Source organism: Ovis canadensis, chromosome 7 (genome assembly GCF_042477335.2).
Source record: "Ovis canadensis isolate MfBH-ARS-UI-01 breed Bighorn chromosome 7, ARS-UI_OviCan_v2, whole genome shotgun sequence".
NCBI lineage: Eukaryota > Metazoa > Chordata > Mammalia > Artiodactyla > Bovidae > Ovis > Ovis canadensis.
This window is the reverse complement of record NC_091251.1, coordinates 54,737,265-54,758,090: the sequence shown is the minus strand read 5'-3', so window position 1 is coordinate 54,758,090 and position 20,826 is coordinate 54,737,265.

Genomic DNA, 20,826 nt, shown 5'->3' with positions numbered 1-20,826 from the left:
GCCATGAAGTGATGGGACCAGATACCATGATCTAAGTTTTGTGAATACTGAGTTTCAAGCTAGCTTTTTCACTTTCTTCTTTCACCTTCATCAAGAGGTTCTTTAGTTCCTCTTCACTTTCTGCCATTATAGTGGTATCATCTGCATATCTGAAAAGTGAAAGTCACTCAGTCATATCCAACTCTTTGCAACCTCATGGATTATAGTCCATCGAATTCTCCAGGCCAGAATACTGGAGTGGGTAGCTGTTCCCTTCTCCAGGGGATCTTCCCAACCCAGGGATCAAACCCAGGCTTCCCACATTGCAAGTGGATTCTTTACCAGCTGAGCCACCAGGGAAGTTGTTGATATTTCTCCCAGAAATCTTGATTCCAGCTTGTGATTCATCCAGCTTGAAATTTCTTGTGATGTATGCTGCACATAAGTTAAGTAAGCAGGGTAACAATACACAACCTAGACGTACTCCTTTTCCAATTTTGAACCAGTCAGTTGTTCCATGTCTGGTTCTAACTGTTGCTTCTTGACCCAAATACAGGTTTCTCAGGAGACAGGTAAGGTGGTCTGGTACTCCAATCTCTTTAACAGTATGAATGGATGCTATTTGAATCTGATAGACCTAGACAGCATGCTAAAAAGAGAGCAGAGACATTATTTTGCTGACAAAGGTCCATATGGTCAAGCATTTTTCCAGTGGTCATGTATGGACGTGAAAGTTGGACCATAAAGAAGATTGAGCACCAAAGAATTGATGCTTTTGAACTGTGTTGCTGCAGAAGACTCCTGAGAGTCCCTTGGACTGCAAGGAGATCAAACCAATCAATTCTAAAGGAAATCAAACCCGAATATTCATTGGAAGGACTGGTGCTGAAGCTGAAGCTCCAATACTGTGGCCACCTGATGCAAAGAGCCAACTCATTTGAAAAGACCCCGTTTCTGGGAAAGATAAAAGGCAGGAAGTGAAAGGGATGACAGAGGATGAGATGGTTGGATGGCATTACCAACTCAATGGACATAAGTTTGGGCAAGCTCCAGGGGATTATGTAGGATGGGGAAGCCTGGCATGCTGCAGTCCATGGGGTCGCAAAGAGTCAGACATGACCGAGACTGAACAACAGATCATTTCATTCTAAAGGGAACAGTTGTCTATAATCCTCTCAATCAAATAATATGCATTTAGTCAGTTTTGGGAAATCCTTTTACTGAAATTTTCCAAAAATCATTTGTCCACTATTATCTGAAACTTCTCTGACTCCTTTAACTAAATGCATTCTTCTTCAAAGCAGTGGCTAAGGTACATCTTCAACATTTTCATCAATTCCTCCAATACTTCTTCACTTTTTACTCTTTCCTTACTGACATTAAGCACAACCCTTTGTTTCGTGCCTTCCCTGTTCCAGGCAGACACTCCTCCTTTCCTGTAGGGCCATCCTAGCCTGCTTTCTCTGCCACAGACACTGGGTGGTAATATCCTTCTCCCCCATGTTTAAGGCCAGTCTCTTCCTTTGTGTCTTTGAGTCCATTCCATATCATTTCCTCTCCCCATGGGTCCTGATCCAATTACCTCTGTTGGCCATTGTATCTTTGATTTTCTTCTTTTTACCAATTTTCCCCTCTTAGTTTATAAGCTTGTTCAGTTCTTACCCATCTCAAAAAAACTAATTCCTCCTTGACCACACATGGTCTTCTGCCTTCTGTTTTGCCTCTCTTGTTCCCTTTACCTCAAGTTTCTAAGTGGTTAGACAGTAGTCACTGTCTCCATTTTCTGATCTTACGTATATTCCTTTCCAGGAGCTACCCTGGCTTCTATGCCTCAAACCACAAAGAGGGCATCAGCTAAGATCACCAGTGCTGAGGCACAGTCTTGTCTCCTCATGGTACTGGGTGTCTTGCCTCTGACCTTGATGATTGCTCATACACTGAAACACACTCTGTTCACTTTTCTTCCCAGATTCCATGTTTAATCTGTTCTCCTTACACCCCTATGGCTGTTCCTTCTCAGCCTCTTTTGTAGGCTCTTCTTTCTCTACATGCCCCTTAAATATTGGAGTTTTCATGTTTCATTCTCCAGAGTTTCATTCTCGATCTACTTCCCTTTTTATTCTACAGAGATTCCCTGGATGATTAAACCCACTTTCATGGTATTCCCAAACAATCCCTATTTATGCTGGTGGTTCCGAAATCCACTCTCTCCAGGTCAAAATTTTCCCATTCTTGAGCTACAGACTCATATTCCAAGTGCCTGCTGGATACCCTCATCTGGATGTCCAGGGGCACTCCAAATTCAATATGCTCCAAATCAACTTATTATCTCCCCAACTTATGTCTTCTACTATTCCTCCTGTAGTTGAAGAACCATCACTAGAGTAATCAATCATTCCTATTTTCCTTAGATGAAGGGACTTCCCAGCGCGTGGGACTCTCCGTCTTAATAGGACAGTCCTAGGCAGGCAGGGATGTCCCCCTAACACCACCCACCCATCATCAGGTCTAGAATCTGGGTCTTGATCTCTGTCCTCTTTCCACTTCTTCAATCTCCATGTCCTTCCAATTTCATTTCCTAAGTAGTTATCAAATTCCTACTCTCCTCTCCATCCCAAGCTCACACCCTTACTATCTCTTGCCTGTTTTACACACCTGGATACCTAAGTATATCTCTGATGCCAATCTTCTTCCCTTTTTTTTTCTTTTTTTTTTTTAGTTTTTTATTTTTTAAATTTTAAAATCTTTAATTCTTACATGCATTCTCAAACATGAACCCCCCTACCACCTCCCTCCCCATAACATCTTTCTGGGTCATCCCCATGCACCAGCCCCAAGCATGCTGCATCCTGCGTCAGACATAGACTGGCGATTCAATTCACATGATAGTATACATGTTAGAATGTCATTCTCCCAAATCATCCCACCCTCTCCCTCTCCCTCTGAGTCCAAAAGTCCATTATACACATCTGTGTCTCTTTCCCTGTCTTGCATACAGGGTCGTCATTGCCAACTTCCTAAATTCCATATATATGTGTTAGTATACTGTATTGGTGTTTTTCTTTCTGGCTTACTTCACTCTGTATAATCGGCTCCAGTTTCATCCATCTCATCAGAACTGATTCAAATGAATTCTTTTAAACAGCTGAGTAATACTCCATTGTGTATATGTACCACAGCTTTCTTATCCATTCATCTGCTGAATTCCTCCCAGAATGCTGGAAATAAAAGCAAAAATAAACAAATGGGATCTAATTAAAATTAAAAGCTTCTGCACAACAAAGGAAAATATAAGCAAGGTGAAAAGACAGCCTTCTGAATGGGAGAAAATAATAGCAAATGAAGCAACTGACAAACAACTAATCTCAAAAATATACAAGCAACTTATGCAGCTCAACTCCAGAAAAATAAACGACCCAATCAAAAAATGGGCCAAAGAACTAAATAGACATTTCTCCAAAGAAGACATACGGATGGCTAACAAACACATGAAAAGATGCTCAACATCACTCATTATTAGAGAAATGCAAATCAAAACCACAATGAGGTACCACTTCACACCAGTCAGAATGTCTGCGATCCAAAAATCTGCAAGCAATAAATGCTGGAGAGGGTGTGGAGAAAAGGGAACCCTCCTACACTGTTGGTGGGAATGCAAACTAGTACAGCCACTATGGAGAACAGTGTGGAGATTCCTTAAAAAATTGCAAATAGAACTACCTTATGACCCAGCAATCCCACTTCTGGGCATACACACCGAGGAAACCAGAATTGAAAGAGACACATGTACCCCAATGTTCATCGCAGCACTGTTTATAATAGCCAGGACATGGAAACAACCTAGATGTCCATCAGCAGATGAATGGATAAGAAAGCTGTGGTACATATACACAATGGAGTATTACTCTTCTTCCCCTTTAGATTCATGTTCCACATAGCTGCTGAAGAGAATTTTCAAACAGAAATTTCACCAAATCTCTATCCTGCTCAAAATATTCCATGGGCTACCCATCGCCCTCGGGATAAAGCCCAAACATGTTAATATGGAAAAGTCCTCCTTGGTCCCTCCAGCCCTGGCCTCACCTCATGTCACACATTGAGCTGTGTGGGTGTCTCCACAGCACAGACTGCTCATCCTCAGTTCTTCCTGTGACTTTTTCCTGCCATGCCCTTATCTCTTTACCCCAACTGCCTTCCTCACCTAGTTTACATTCAACATTCAACTCAGGTTCAAGACTCAACTCCTCTGGCATCAATGCCGCCAAGTGGCTTTCTGTGCCATGCACAGTCTACAGGTGTGCTAGCTGCCCCTCCAACCCCCAGACCACTGAGCACAGCACACTCAGATTTGCCAGTTGGTCTTTCTTTCCCTCTGGACTGTGAACTGCCAGGAGGAGATACAGGCACGTCCTAGGCAACATCTAGGATAACACCCAGCACAGGTAGAACTCAACAGACATTCTTGGAACTCTATTTGGAATGCAAACATCTATTTGGAATGAAAACTGGCAGCCAGCAGGTTAGATCCAGCCCATAATCATGGTTTATTTGACCCTCATGATTTTTCAACACTAGTGTTTAAAAATTAGGAGACCTCATCTAAAAACTTAAAATTTTCGAATCCCTTGAAGAGTCTAAGCATCTGAAAATACGAGGTTCATATTTTCCTGTGGTACCAACCTCATTAGAAAGGACATTTGCTCATATCTTCCCAGTTCACTATCAGCCTACCTCCTGGACTCTGGAAGGAGCAGTAAACCCCAGGGACAAGTTCCCTGTGTCTGCTCTGCTTTCTTCTCAAAGAGATGTATGGAGCAATTTTTTTTTTTGAGTTTTATTTGGGGGAGCTAGCTACCAGATGCTATGCAAAGCAAGTGGGTGGCTTCTTTTTCTTAGAGTGAAAAAAATGGTCAGAGAGACCATCTTGGTGGTCCTAGAACATTTTGGATCAGCAAGAAGTCCACCCTGGCTGATGACTTCTGCTCTGGTTTTCTGTCTTTCTAGATTTGTATCTAATATTGAACCCTTTACATTGTATTATAATTCCTTGTTCAATTTTTGAAACTCAAAGAACTTAATCTCCAATTTCTTCCCATATATTTCCCAAGACAGAGCTGCACAAGAAGTATTAGTGACATTACAATCTTCAAAATAGTACTTTCACCATCACTATGTCATTCCATTCTTACCTTATCTCTGGGACAATAAATCACAGGGTCTTGGCATGAGAGATTTCAATTTTATAACTATATTAAATTTTCTCCACAAGTGTGATTGTTTTCACACAAAACAGACAACCATCACATGCACAGATGTATCTCGAGAGCTTTTTACATCTTAACTCCTAACAGCTTTACAAATCTTAATGGTTCAGAGGTTTATTTTTCACCACAGGCCCAGATGGAAATCACTGGCATCAGGAAGAACTGAAATCCCCAGCTGAGATAAAGCAAAAGACTTCCAGGCAGAAGAAATCAGAATCGGACCTACTGGTGCTACCATCTGTTCCTCTGCGCTGACCTTAGAGCTTGTGGCTCCTGTGAAACTGGGGAATCGTCCAGCTGTGAGTTTCTGTTTTACTGGGATTGAATTCCCATCAATGTCCTTGACCTCCAGGCTTTGACCATCATCCTATGATGGTCGCCTCTATCAGACATCTCTGCTGTTTGCTTTATAATGTGTATTTATTAACAATAATAAAGTTAATTCAACTGAGTCTAACTATGATCATTTGATGATATTTTGGGGGATTGGTTTGGATACAAACAAGCATGCCCAAGTCAGGATTTCAGATCAGGGACTACAGGGCTTCCTTCTATTCTAGATGGCCTGCCCTGGGTGGCACTAGTGGTAAAGAACCTGCCTGCCAAGATGACCTAAGAGACTCAGGTTCGATTCCTGGGTTGGGAAGATCCCCTGGAGGAGGGCATGGTTAGCCACTCCAGGAATCTTACCTAGAGAATCCCATGGAGAAAGGAGCCTGGCAGGCTACTGTCCTTAGGGTCTCAAAGAATTGGACATGACTGAAGCTGGTTTCAAATAGGAAGAGGAGTACATCAAGGCTGTATATGGTCACCCTGCTTATTTAACTTATATGCAGAGTACATCATGAGAAACACTGGGCTGGAGGAAGCGCAAGCTGGAATCAAGATTGCTGGGAGAAATATCGATAACCTCAGATATGCAGATGACACCACCCTTATGGCAGAAATTGAAAAAGAACAAAAGAGCCTCTTGATGAAAGTGAAAGAGGAGAATGAAAAAGTTTTTAGGGGCTCCAAAATCACTGCAGATGGTGATTGCAGCCATGAAATTAAAAGACGCTTACTCCTTGGAAGGAAAGTCATGACCAACCTAGATAGCATATTCAAAAGCAGAGACATTACTTTGCCGACTAAGGTCTGTCTAGTCAAGGCTATTGTTTTCCTGTGGTCATGTATGGATGTGAGAGTTGGACTGTGAAGAAAGCTGAGTGCCAAAGAATTACTGCTTTTGAACTGTGGTGTTGGAGAAGACTCTTGAGAGTCCCTTGGACTGCAAGGAGATCCAACCAGTCCATCCTGAAGGAGATCAGCCCTGGGTGTTCATTGGAAGGACTGATGCTGAGGCTGAAACTCCAATACTTTGGCCACCTCATGTGAAGAGTTGACTCATTGGAAAAGACTCTGATGCTGGGAGGGATTGAGGGCAAGAGGAGAAGGGGACAACAGAGGATAAGATGGCTGGATGGCATCACCGACTCGATGCACATGAGATTGAGTGAACTCCAGGAGTTGGTGATAAACAGGGAGGCCCGGCGTGCTGCGATTCACGGGGTCACAAAGAGTCAGACACAACTGAGCAACTGAACTGAACTGAAGCCACTTAGCACACCCTGGAACAATGGGCCAGTTATGATTTTGTGTGATTTTGAAACTGTTCTATAGCAGCACTGATGCCATGGCCTAGCCTGATAACCACATATGCCATGAGGGAAAAATTAATTGTATTCAGAGATTCCTTTCTCATTGGGTGGAATCTCAAAATCAGCAGCTTCACCACAGGTCCTTTTGTAGAACTGCCCTGAAGACTGATTTTCCTGTTTCTCTCCAGGAACCTCCCAGTGAAGGATGGCCAACTGCCAGATGCTGAATGCCACAGAGAGAGACTCACCCTTCCCACCAGCCCTAACCCTCTTGCCAAAAACACTCCGGGAAACTCCCTCTGAAGTCATGCATATCTCTCTGGATTGTAACCCTGCCTGTGCATGATCATGGCCACAGCATCTGGGGACAGCAATTGAGGGGTAGACATCTGCTACATAAAGACTGCAGGCATAAATCTTCATTTTAATGAGACTTAAAAGATGGACTGCTCTGATTAATACCAGCAACTGGTGTTTCTAATGGTAGACTACATCCACTGTTTGCCTACCTTGCCCCAATTACCTGGTGCCCGGGATAAGCTACTAGTTTGAACAAGCCTTCTCAGACTTACTGTACTCCTTTTTCTTGACAGTAACCTTCCTTTATGTATTTTTAAGTGAGAGAGAATGTCAAGATCAAACCTACATCAAACTGGCTGAGGTAACCCAATTCAAAAGCAGCTTTTCCCTAAATCTGTAACTTGGCATTAGGGCTTGTTTCCTGCCCCAATCTTATTGCATAATCAGGATGATATTTGGCAGTTTTGTTTGTAAAAAAGAGCCTGGTTTAGCCGCGGTAGGTAGGCAAGTTTGCCACGTGCTCCTGCCTGGCTGAACCAGCCCTTTCGACTACAGATGGAACAGTACAGTCCAACTAGTTCTATATGTCATTATCATGAGCAAGGAGCCCTCATCCTCCCCCTTTCTTTGTCAACTTACAACCAACTTGCATTCAAGCATGTGTTTATATCTTGGATTGAATAAGAAAATCAAGCCAACTATTACTCCTCAGATACACGGATTCGTTTCGGCAAACGCTTATTGATCACTGGCAATGTCACAGAAACTCAACTAAGATAAAATATACGTAGTCCTTCATCTCAAAGAGTTCACAGATATAGTATGTAGAATTAGGCATTAGTTCAGCTCAATTGCTCAGTTGTATTCAACTCTTTGCAACCCCACGGACTGCAGCATGCTAGGCTTCCCTGTTCATCACCAACACCTGGAGCTTGCTCAAACTCATATCCATCAAGTCAGTGATGCCATCCAACCATCTCATCCTCTGTCAGCCCCTTCTCCTCCTGCCTTCAATCTTTCCCAACATCAGGGTATTTTCTAATGAGTCAGCCCTTCGCATCAGGTGGCCAAACTATTGGAGCTTCAGCTTCAGCATCGGTCCTGGTCCTGCCAATGAATATTCAGGACTGATTTCATTTAAGGTGGACTGGTTGGATCTCCTTGTAGTCTAAGGGACTTGCAAGAATCTTCTCCAACACCACAGTTTAAAATCATCAATTTTTCGGTGCTCAGTTTTCTTTATAGTCCAACTCTCACATCCATACATGACTACTGGAAAAATGATAGCTTTGACCATATGAACATTTGTCAGGAAAGTAATGTCTCTGCTTTATAATATGCTATCTAGGTTGGTGATAGCTTTTCTTCCCAGGAGAAAGAGTCTTTTAATTTCATAGCTGCAGTCACCACCTGCAGTGATTTTGGAGACCAAGAAAATAAAGTCTGTCACTGCTTCCATTGTTTCCCCATCTATATGTGATGAAGTGATGGGACTGGATGCCATGATCTTAGTTTTTTGAATGTTGAGTTTTAAACCAGCTTTTTCACTCTCCTCTTTCATTTTCATCAAGAGGTTCTTCAGTTCCTCTTTGCTCTCTGCCATAAGGGTGGTATCATCTGCATATCTGAGGTTATTGATATTTCTCCTGGCAATCTTGATTCCAGCTTGTGCTTTATCCAGCCCAGCATTTCACATGATGTACTCTGCATGTAAGTTAAATAAGCAGGGTGAAAATATACAGCCTTGATGTACTCCTTTCCCGATTTGGAACCTGTTGTTCCATGTCCAGTTCTAACTGCTGCTTCTTGACCTGCATGCTCAAGAAGCAAATAAATTGGTCTGAATTAGGCACAGAAACACCTAAGTACAGATTAGTGAACTAGAATATGGAAGTAAATATTCCAAAAGCAATCCAGAGATATAAAACAATGGAAATATTCTTTAAATGGTTAAAGCATATGGGGAAAAAAGTAAAAAAGTCTCACATATATCTATTTGGAAATCTAGAAGGAGATTATACAGAGAATGATGAAAGGTCAGTGTTCAAAGAGATACTAGCTGAGGATTTTCCAAACATCAGGAATTAAAATTTAAAAACAAGTAGAATAAATAAAAGGAAACCTGCAAATAATCCCATCAAAATGAAACTATGAATATAAAAATAGAGAATCTTAAAAGCATCTAGAGAGAAAAGACACATTCCTTGAAGAAAGAGCAATTAGAATGACCTTAGCATCCCACAATACTATTGGAAGCCAGAAAAGACAGGGACTGTTACCTTCAAGCAGTACATAACTGTCAACCTAGTATCATATGCCCTCAAAGCACATAAAACAATTTTGGCTGTGATAAGAATTGTAATTGAGTTGTAAATAAGGAGCTCTGAGAAAGCTAATGAAGGAACAGTTGACTCTGCACTGTAGCAGTGCTGAGGAGTGATCTAGATTTGGGCCTTGATGGATGGACAGGATTTAGGCAGCTGGGGGAGCGGGGCTGCAGAGCAGCTAGTTTTAGGATCCTTTGTTCAAATTTAAAAAAGGCCCTACCTCAAAGGCAGTGCTGCTCCATGCAAGGTGCCCAGAGTGTAGGCTCTATGTGAGATGCCAGCCCTCCCTTGACTCTTCAGCTCTGAGCCCTTACACAGGGCACCATCTGAACATAGGTATCTTGCTGCTCTGTTCAGAGGCACTCCAGACAGAGAAATCTGAGCAAATTATTTCAGGAACATATGGAAGTTCTAGCATGTTCAAGCCATAGGAAACAATAGAAAGACTCTGGTATCTCCATCCAATAAGTTTGTCTTCTTCCTGGTGTTCAAACTTGTGCGTTGGACTACATAGGGAAACAGTTGTTTCAGTGAGCAGGAAAGGCAGCAAAATGAGAAGGCTAATCAGGAACTTCAAGGTGGATGAGGCTCTTCTAGAATACAAAAGAGATGGTAAGGCTACCTACCACATAGAACTGGTGTGAAAATTAAATGAAATAATACATTAAAGATACCTGACATTTAATAAATGAAAGAACTGTGAACTAGCATAATCATCATCACTTTAAAAGTATTTATTAAATTTTTTGTTTTTTAGTCACTAAGCTGAGTGCAACTCTTTTGTGAACCCATGGACCCCACTATGGGATTTCCTAGGCAAGACTACTGAAGTGTATTGCCATTTCCTTCTCCAGGGGATCTTTGCCACCCAAGAATTGAACCCAGGTCTCTTGCATTGGCAGGTGGACTCTTTACAACTGAGCTACCTAGGAAGCCCCATTTATTAAATTAATTACGTGCAAAAGTGAAATCACATGATTGGACAATCCTTTGATAGGGACGTTCTTTTTCATGTCAATACCGAGTTTCCAGAGCCTTCTCTGTGTAAGTTTCTGAGGGTACAAAGATGAAAAATACCTGAGATGATGTTTTTTTGGGGGGTGAATATTCTTTTCTCACCTTTTCCTGGTAATATTTGTTTGTTACTGTAAGATGTCTCTAATAAGATGTTGGTTCAGTTAAGTTCAGTCGCTCAGTCATGTCCAACTCTTTGCAACCCCATGAATCGCAGCACACCAGGCCTCCCTGTCCATCACCAACTCTCGGAGTTCACTCAGACTCACGTCCATCGAGTCAGTGATGCCATCCAGCCATCTCACCCTCTGTTGTCCCCTCCTCCTCCTGCCCCCAATCCCTCCCAGCATCAGAGTCTTTTCCAATGAGTCAACTCTTCACATGAGGTGGCCAAAGTATTGGAGTTTCAGCTTTAGCATCATTCCTTCCAAAGAACACCCAGGGCTGATCTCCTTTAGAATGGACTGGTTGGATCTCCTTGCAGTCCAAGGGAATCTCAAGAGTCTTCTCCAACACCACAGTTCAAAAGCGTCAATTCTTTGGCACTCAGCTTTCTTCACAGTCCAACTCTCACATCCATACATGACCACTGGAAAAACCATAGCCTTGACTAGACAGACCTTAGTCAGCAAAGTAATGTCTCTGCTTTTGAATATGTTATCTAGGTGGGTCATAACTTTTCTTCCAAGGAGTAAGCGTCTTTTAATTTCATGGCTGCAGTCACCATCTGCAGTGATTTTTGATTAGCAGGTATCAAAAAACCTTATTTAATTAAGTCTCTTAATCCTTTTGGGTCTCAGTTTCCTCCACTTTAAAGCCAGATGGTTTGGTTAGTTGATCTTCAAGGCTCCTTCTGGAACTAACAGTGTATGGTTACAAAATCACGAGGATTTGGCTGTTAGTAAAAACTCTCACCTCACCTCTGTTTCAGTGGCTTTTCTCCCCACTCATCTTCTCATGGACTGGGAAAGCCCACAGGAAATTTATGTTTTAAAGCAATATTCATTTATTTGGGGCTGTGCTGGGTCCTTGTTGTCATGCGGGCTTTTCTCCAGTTGTGGGGAGTGGGAGGGCTACTCTCTAGTTGGGGTGCATGCGTTTCTCTTGTGGAGCATGGGCTCTAGGGCACATGGGCTTCAGTTGTTACGGCACAGGGGCTCAGGAGTTGCAGCCTGCAGCCTCAAGAGTACGGGCTCAGTAGCTGTGGTACATGGGCTTAGTTGCCTCTTGGCATATGGGATCTTCTAGGACCAGGGATTGAACCCATATCCCCTGGATTGGCAGGTGGATTCTTTACCACTGGTCCACCAGGGAAGTCTAAAACTCATTTTTGAGGTCACAAAAGAGGGAGAACTCAGACCCCTCAACCCAGACCCAACCACTAGCTTTACAAAAGGGCAGAGAGTTCTCTGCAGACCTGGAAAGCAAGCATGTGATTCTCAGGAAGGCTGGTGGGCCTGAGGTCTCTATGGAGGCCCAGCTGCAGCCCCCATCCAAATCAGACTGGCTATGGGTTCAGATCAGGAACAAAAAGATGCTTTTAGGCTGGGACCTAAAGAAGAACTATTCAGCCTCTTGTTGTTTTATAGAATAGTCCAGTTTCTCCCAGCACAGAGGAAAACTATGAAGAAATTCACTGAGGCTTGGATGGTCAGTTGGATAGTCACAAATCCTTGCTTTCTCCCTGGGTCCATTAAACAAATAGAAAAATAAACAGTTAATCAAAGCTGAGCCAGCTCCAGGCTCTTAAAGCATTTCGATGTGGTTACTATATTACCACTGAAGTTTTCAAGCACATTGCATTAAGAAAGGGGGAAAACCCAATTAAAACGAACATCTCTGAGGTGCTGCTTCACCCCAGGCTATAGGTTCCCTGGAAGGCAACAGTGACAATCAAGAGCTCTCAGGCCCACAGATAGACAATGCTTGGCAGCTGCACAAGCATTGTTCACTAAAGGACTTTAGAAAGCCATTTAGAAATCTGGAGAGTAAGGCCTAAGGGAGGCTAGGACTTAGCAACTCCTTGCCAGGACCAAGAAGAGCTGGCTCTCCTTCTGGCCTGCGCCAGCACCACCCAAGGCAGAAAGAGCTTGTGGAGTGCCTAACAAAGATGGGCTATGAGTCCAGACTCCCTTGCTCTCTCCCATCTGTCATCAGCCCCACAAGTGTGAGCTAGAATTCTTGTCACATATATTGCTAACAACTGAATTGCGACAGAATGTCCCAGGGAAAACAGGAGAGGGAAAACTGAACGAAAACAGAATCCCCATTTCATTTCACGGCAACCCTGAACCAACCAATTCTCCATGTGTCAATGTGGGGATGTGTCTCAGACCCTCCCAGGCTCAGGCAGCCCTCACGGAGACTCTCAAGAGGGTCAGAGGTTCACAAAATTATCATTAAATCTCTTGACGGTGGGGCCGGCACTGACCAGGAAAAACATTCTGTCAGACAAAAACTCACACTTGTTGGGGGGGAACCTCATAACTTGAAGGGGATTCTCCTCCCACTGTACCCTATACCCTCACCTACAAAGTTTTCTCCACAAAAGCAATCACCTTTGCTATTCTCTGCTAGAGGGAGATAAGCCAGGTTCTAGCATGCTAGACAATGCTGAGGAAACACTTCCTTGTTTGTTTAGTAAGGGGGAGGCTGCTTCAAAGTGCCTTAGCAAAGAGAGATCTTTTGTATCCTTTCTCTTGAAAGTTGAAGACACAGGCTGTAGAGGGTATGGCATGAAGCCACATAGGAAAACCAATTACTGGTGCTGGAAGTCATCTGGATCTTTGGCCTAATCAGGTCCAGAAGGACTACATGTGCAGGGTAAACTGGTGAGGGCACAGCCTTTGATTTCATGAAACACAGGGGGTTTTTTGTTCATATGTTTTTGGAGGTAAGAGTCTGCATCATTTTTGGCAGCCATAAACCTTGCCATATGCTGAGAGAGAGTGAGGGTTGAATTACACACTGCCCAATCTTTTGGTGTATCACAGCTGAGTCACATCCATTCTGACACCCAGAGAATATAAATAGAAAGATTTGGGGAGAAGAAATACAAAATCTATGTCTTGGACTTTTCCAGCTGCTTGCTGGGCTATGCTGTTTTTCTTAGCTGTCTTGGCTACAAGAAAAAGTCAAAGGAAGAAGAGCCTTTGCCCAGACTTTTGTATATTTCTGATATACAAGATTAGGAGACCTGGGTTAAAAACAGAGAACTAGGTAGAATGTGTGTTTCCTAGGCCAAGGGTGGGAAGAAGGGAGAGATGCTTATGGCCATTGGCCATCAGATTGAAGTCCTTTGGTGTTAATCGCATTCTGGTGCCTTCGTGATCTTATTAAATACAGGGAATCCAGTGATTCTTGCAGCAGGAATCAGAGCTCAGAAAACATCAGGGTGCAAGGCCAGACACTGCTGAATTCTCTTTTGCACTCTGTGCCTTCCTGACAAAATGATGTATTACTTTGTTGGCTTTCTTGCTGTTCTTCTGAGGTGAAGCCTAGAGTTTCAACATGCTTCTTACCAAAATGATTACACTCAAGAAGTCTGGCATAGAGCTACCCTGAAGGAGGCTGCCTTGGAGGCAGGAGAACCAACCAGAGATGTTTACTTCCAAGCCATAGACATTAGGTAACCTGGGAGAGTCAACATGTTAACTATGTAAACAAATATTTCTTAAGCAGCCACTAGAAGAGTATAAATTTAAAAGGCATAGTTCCTGCCCTGGGGAGCTTACAATATTTGTTGGAATGAATGGAAGGGGAAGGCAGGAGGTAAATATTTAGCAATTAGAACAGAGTAAAACTTGAGGCAAGCAAAGCCAGAGGCTCTCTGGGAGTTTGTCAAGGTGAAATCAGAAAGAGAAGCAACTCACAAGGCCATTTAGTCTGTTAGGTGCAAGTTTCAAGACCAGTCTTCATTTTGGATGTCTAATTTAATTATCACTATAATGGCTTCCTCAGGGACTCAGTGGTAAAGAATCTGCCTGAGATGATGGAGATGCAGGCAGGAGACTTGGGTTTGATCCCTGGGTCATGAAGATTCTCTGGAGAAAGGAAATGGTAACCCACTCCAGTATTCTTGCCTGGAAGATCCAAATCCCTGGGGTCACAAAAGAGTCGGACATGACTGGGCAGCTAAACAACATCATAATGGACAGTCCAAAATTATTATTTCTCAAGGTATGGAAACTCTTGACGGGGCTTAGAAAAAAGAGGCATAGGTGCATGTGTGAAGGAGAGAAGGAGGGGAGGAAAGGAGGGGAGAGAGAGAGGGGAAAAGGGAGAAAGAGAAGGAGAGAGAAAAGAAGAGAAAGAAAAGTTCGGAAGAGGAAAGGAAGGGGAGACTGGGGAGGGAAAGAGAGGCATTACGATGAAAAAGGGATCTCCAACTTAGGTCACCATCACCCCCGCCAGAAGCCACTGAGTACTTTCTACCAATATTAGAATTATTATAGTCACTGTCATCCACAAATGCTTTCAAGTTCTCTAAATGTATCAGAAGCGGTTGTGGTACTTCACAGAATAAGCTAAATTAAAAGGATCCTTGTACCTGGTCCTGTGGGAGGCCTCTGTAGGCTGTCTGATGGTGGGAAGATTTCAGCACACACAAATAAAGGACAGCCAGGCTGCCTCAGGGCAGGGCCTTGGGAAACTTGACTTTTCAGGTGCTCAGATAGAGCATAGAGTTTGTTTCTATATTCATCAGAGTGGAGACAGATAGAAAAGATTAATTATGTTATTAAGTAGCATGTAATTATCAGGCACATTTAATGCACTGTATATTTATGGCAATTTTCTAAAGCAATTTTGCATCATTATCTTATTCCCACAACTGAGATTTTTATGTTTTTCTGAAATTCACTAGTTCTACAAGGACCTTAATGTAACTTCTTTAACTTAATTCTATCCTCAATATAGGAGGAGAGGGCAGAAAATATCAAAGCTCTAAGTGCTTAGATATAGACATTCATCCTCTCTCTGTCTCTTTCTCTCTCTGTTAGTATTATGGCACAGGAAGTAAAGCTAGATCAACGGCTAAGTCACTTCAGTCGTGTCTGACTCTGTGCGACTCCAGAGACGGCAGCCCACCAGGCTCCCCTGTCCCTGGGATTCTCCAGGCAAGAACACTGGAGTGAGTTGCCATTTCCTTCTCCAATGCATAAAAGTGAAAAGTGAAAGGGAAGTCGCTCAGTCGTGTCCGACTCTTGTGACCCCATGGACTGCAGCCCACCAGGCTCCTCTGTCCATGGGATTTTCCAGGCAAGAGTACTGGAGTGGGGTGAAAGCTAGATCAAAGCTGCCACATAAAGATCACAGAATAAAGGTATTTCAGATCAGCTCCCTTCTTTAAAGCCAAATACAAAATTTAAATAACTAGAAATAGAAAAATGAAAAACTGTACCTTCTTTAATGAACCTAGGAGATACTTACAACTCTAAACCTCAGTCTTGAGGAATGGAGGCCAAGTAGACTGAAAACGGGACCAAAATGAGGGAAGACCAAAGGACAGACACAGATACCCACAGGTCTCGTACAGGATAGATTTCTCCAAAAGGGGAATGGCTGGTGATTGGGAGAAACCTGTCCCTGGGGATGTTCTCATACCTCAGTGAATTAGATGGGAAAGTCTTTTGAAACAATGCATTTAAAAGGAAGTTTTTACCACCCTATCCCTCCATCATCATTAAATGACTGACTTGGTTAGAAAACCTCTATTCAGAATTAAGTAACAATCGGGAGGAAATCAACATGCAAAAAAAGTCGAAGTCTACTGGTTTAGAGCATGAGGCTTAGAATGTGAAAGACCTAGTTTAAAATACTTGAAGACCTAGCAACCATTTGAGAAAATGACTAGCTTTTAGTCTAAGGTTCAGCCTCATGAGAGGCAATCCTCATGAGTTGGCCAAGGGAAACAGATTTACAGGAAGGGCAGTATGTGATGAGCTCTTAGCTGTGGCAAGGTTAGCTGACTCTAGTTTGTCAGGCTGAGCCTCGCCTCCAGTCCGGGGAACTCAGGGAACTGTCTCCCCAACTTTGGCGACAGCAGAATTAAGGCGGGACTCTGTAGCTGACTTTACTGCTGTGCTTTTCTGCTCTGGAATGCTTTAAACACACTCTGTGGTTCAAAATGGCCTTTTAAATGGCCCCAAAGAATTTTTTAGTAAACCTAAGTCATCAAAATGCAGTCCAAGTATGTGCGGAGGCCTGGCTACACTCCAGCTCAAACGGCCCTAAGGGCCAGCTCAGGTGACTATCGTCATAAGCTCACTGAAGAGAGGGAAGAAAAGAAGAGCTGCCTTCTCATTTAAATTATCACCCCAAACTAACTCTTTCCTATGTTGCCTAAATTTCAGGCTCGACTCCATGCTGACCCTTTATCATGGCTTTAGCACCTCAGTTACCCTGGAGGAAACATCACTGAGTTTAGGTAAAAGTTAATAAAGAAAAGAACCAAATTCCATGCACAATCTACATAATAATGATGGTAATCTTTTTTTTAAAGATTTCTTAGGTATCTACTGTAGATATCTAAGTATATCCAAGTATATAGCTGGTGATCAAATCTAGGTCTGTCCAATTTTGAGTTCTAGAATACGGCCTGGGGTTGAGTACTGGCCCTATCACTTACTTATTCTCTGACCTTCACCAAGTTCCTTAAACTTTCTGGGCCTCAGTTTCCTCACCTGCATAATGGGACTAATTGTTGTCCCATTGAGTTATTGCACTGGTTAAATACAACATATTTTATTGAGTTATAGCACTGGTTAAATACAACATATATGTGAAGTAATATTTAGCACAGTGCTTGAAACATTGTATGCAGTCAATCTGTGTTAACAATTGATTGCTGCTTTTTCTTTTTCTAATGTGGTAAAATACACAACGTAAAATTTACCGTGTCACCCGTTTTTAAGCATACAGTCCTGAAACATTAAGTATATTCACATTGATGCACAACTACCACTACCGTCCACCTCTAGAAATTTTTCATCTTATCAAAGTGAAACCTTGTACCCAGTAACTCCCATCCCCTCTTACCTCTAGACTCTGGCAACTACTGCTCTACTTTCTGTCTCTACGAATTTGGCTATTCTAGGTACTTCATATAAGTGAAATAGTATTTGTCCTATTTTGTTTGACTTTTTTTTTTTTTTAACAAGTAGGGCTGTGTCTTTTTGGCTGCGTGGCCCATAGTAGCCTCTTTGACAACTCTCTGCCTCCACAAAAATCTTGGTTCTTCAGGGCTTTCTAAGAATGGCCTACCACTGTTGCAACTCTTCGATGAGAACAGTGCTAAAGTGCACACAGGGTAGATCCAGGTCAGAATTATGAGTTTCTGAATCAACTAATTGGTCTGACACACTATTTTATTTTTAGAATAAGGGTCATAACCCACCGTTCTAGCTTTACCTAACCAAATTACACTGAAATCCAAGCCATCTAAATCCTTGAATGAACAATTACTTTTAGGTATGTCTTCTGGATCATTGACAATTTAGATGTATAACCATCAACATTTTAATTTTAAATATTTTATATTTTATATTGTATGTATTATATCCTTATCCAAAATCTTTTTTTTTTTTTAACACCATGTGTTCAATAGTTTAAGTTTTACTTCAAGTCTCAGGAACATTACAACTAATATCAGGTATCACATATGCTTCAATACAATAGGATCTACTGAAGTTAGTTGGATCTTAATCCACCCACTAAATAACCCCAGAGTGCTATGTTTTTTAATCTTTTCTTTGCATCAAATTAATAGTTGTTTTTTCTTTTCTTTGACTGAATCCTTTGTTATAAGATCTCTAACTAGCTCTTCCCTCAAACATTAGTGCCACTGCCAAGGGCAGATTTAAGTGTTTAGGGGCCTGAAATTGACACTGCTGAGCAGGAGGAAAGGAGAAGCATTTTAAGAAAAAGAATACAAAATGACAAGTACAAAATTGGATATCAAATTGAACAGTGTAAGTATTCCTGGAAGACACTCCCACTCTAGGTCAACTAACAAGACATATGTGTGTCACTTAGTCATGTCCTACGCTTTGCAACCCCATGGACTGTGGCCCACCAGGCTCCTCTGCCCATGGAATTCTCCAGGCAAGAATACTGGAGTGGATTGCCATTCCCTTCTCCAGGGGATCTTCTAGACTCAGGGATCGAACCTGCATTGCAGGCAGGTTCTTTACTGTCTGAGCCACCAGAGAAGCCCAACAAGACACATACATGACTGTAAAATATACAAATATATCTCAATAAACCCTAATCAAATTCATTTAACTGGAGCTCAGAAATGCCTGCAGCCACTCCAGTGCTATCTGACAGGAGGTGAAACATGGAGGACAAGTCAGATTGGCAACAGGCAAACCTAATCAACTGTGGCTGACACATTTTACCTTTGCAAATTTTAGCAGCCTTATGATCTGGTGAGCACGTCACTGGAGTTTATGACTGTGTATCTGCTTCTGCAGTGATCTGATGCAGGACTACTTCCTGCTCACCTATTATGAGCTAGAAAACCAGAGAGCTAGCCTTGATAGAGCTTTGTTTGACTTGAAAAGCACCGGCTCTGAATAAAGCCTGAGGGCATTTCCTTGCAGTAAAGCATATGACTCCTGGGCACAGAATTTGAACAGGAGTGCAAAATGTCTCTGGTTTATCTCTTATTTCTGTTTCACCAGGTAAGGAAAAACTAGTCAAACTGTTAGGGTCACTTTTGCTAAGGGCATTCTCTTAGTATTAATACTTCTGTATATGACTTACATTAAGGTAAACATGACTATATATGGTTGGTATTATTTTCAGTTGTGAAAATCCAAGACTTTGCCCTTTTAGGTTTCTAATAAAAGCCAAAAATGGTTATTTGTGTCGCCCTTTGTTCTTTCTTACCACCGATTTCTTTTTACGTTTTTATTTTGAAATAATTTTAGACTTCAAGAAAAGTTACAAAAATAGCTCAGAGTTTCCTGATAAACTTTACCCAGATTCCCTAACATTAACATCTTGCATAACCATAAGACAACTATCAAAACCAGGAAATTAACATTAACACAATACTACAAACTATCTATAGACAAGTAGGAAAACTGGGAAAATCCAAATAAGATGCGGTTCAGGATTCAATCCAGGATTCCGTATGTATTACAGTTGATTGTTAACCTCCGATGTGTGATAGTTCCTTAGCCTTTTTTGACACTTTTGAAGTGTTGTGGTGGTGGTAGTTTAGTTGCTAAGTTGTGTCCGACTCTTGCAATCCCATGCACAGAGGAGCCTGGCAGGCTACAGTCCATGGGACTCTCCAGGCAAGAGCACTGGAGTGGGCTGCCACTTCCTTCTCCTGAAGTGTACTAGCCACTTATTTTGTGGAATACCCTTCAATTTTGGTTTGTCTAATAATTTCTCATAATTAGGTATTATTTTTGCAAACATACCACAAAAGTATGCTGTGTCCTTCTCAGTGTACCATATCAAGGTGTACACAATATCCATATGCCTTATTACTGGTGATGTTAACTTTAGTGATTTAGTTAGGATGACATCTGTCAGGCTTCCCACTGAAAAGATTAATTTTCCCTTTAGAATTTTTAGGAGAGAAACTTTGAAATTATGCAAATAATCCTTATTTCTTATTGTAATTTTATCCAATAATTTTAGCACACAGTGATGGTCCTTGCCTGCAACAGCTATTATTCTTTGTGTAATAGTGATTTTTATTTCCATCACTTCTACATCTATTAATTGGAATCCTATTGCAAGGAAGAGTGGTCCTTTTTCACCCACTTAATTGTTCATTCCATTAATTATATCAATTTGGACTCATAGATATTTTATTTCATGGGGTATAATTTGGAAGGAATGATGCTAAAGCTGAAACTCCTGTACTTTGGCCACTTCATGCAAAGAGTTGACTCATTGGAAAAGACTCTGATGCTGGGAGGGATTGGGGGCAGGAAGAGAAGGAGACGACAGAGGATGAGATGGCTGGATGGCATCACTGACTCGACTGACGTGAGTCTGAGTGAACTCCGGGAGTTGGTGATGGACAGGGAGGCCTGGTGTGCTGCGATTCATGGGGTTGCAAAGAGTCGGACACAACTGAGCGACTGAACTGAACTGAACTGAATATGTTAGTACCACTATTTTATTGCTCAAATTGTCCCAGTTTTTACCATGTAGAGCTCGTTCAAGTTTCTGTATCTTCTCAGCATGTCCCCTTCAGTTTCTGAGTACTTCTTACTTTCTGGCCCCACAAGATATCCCACACTATCTTATATTTCCTCTGACTTCAAATTGGCATCA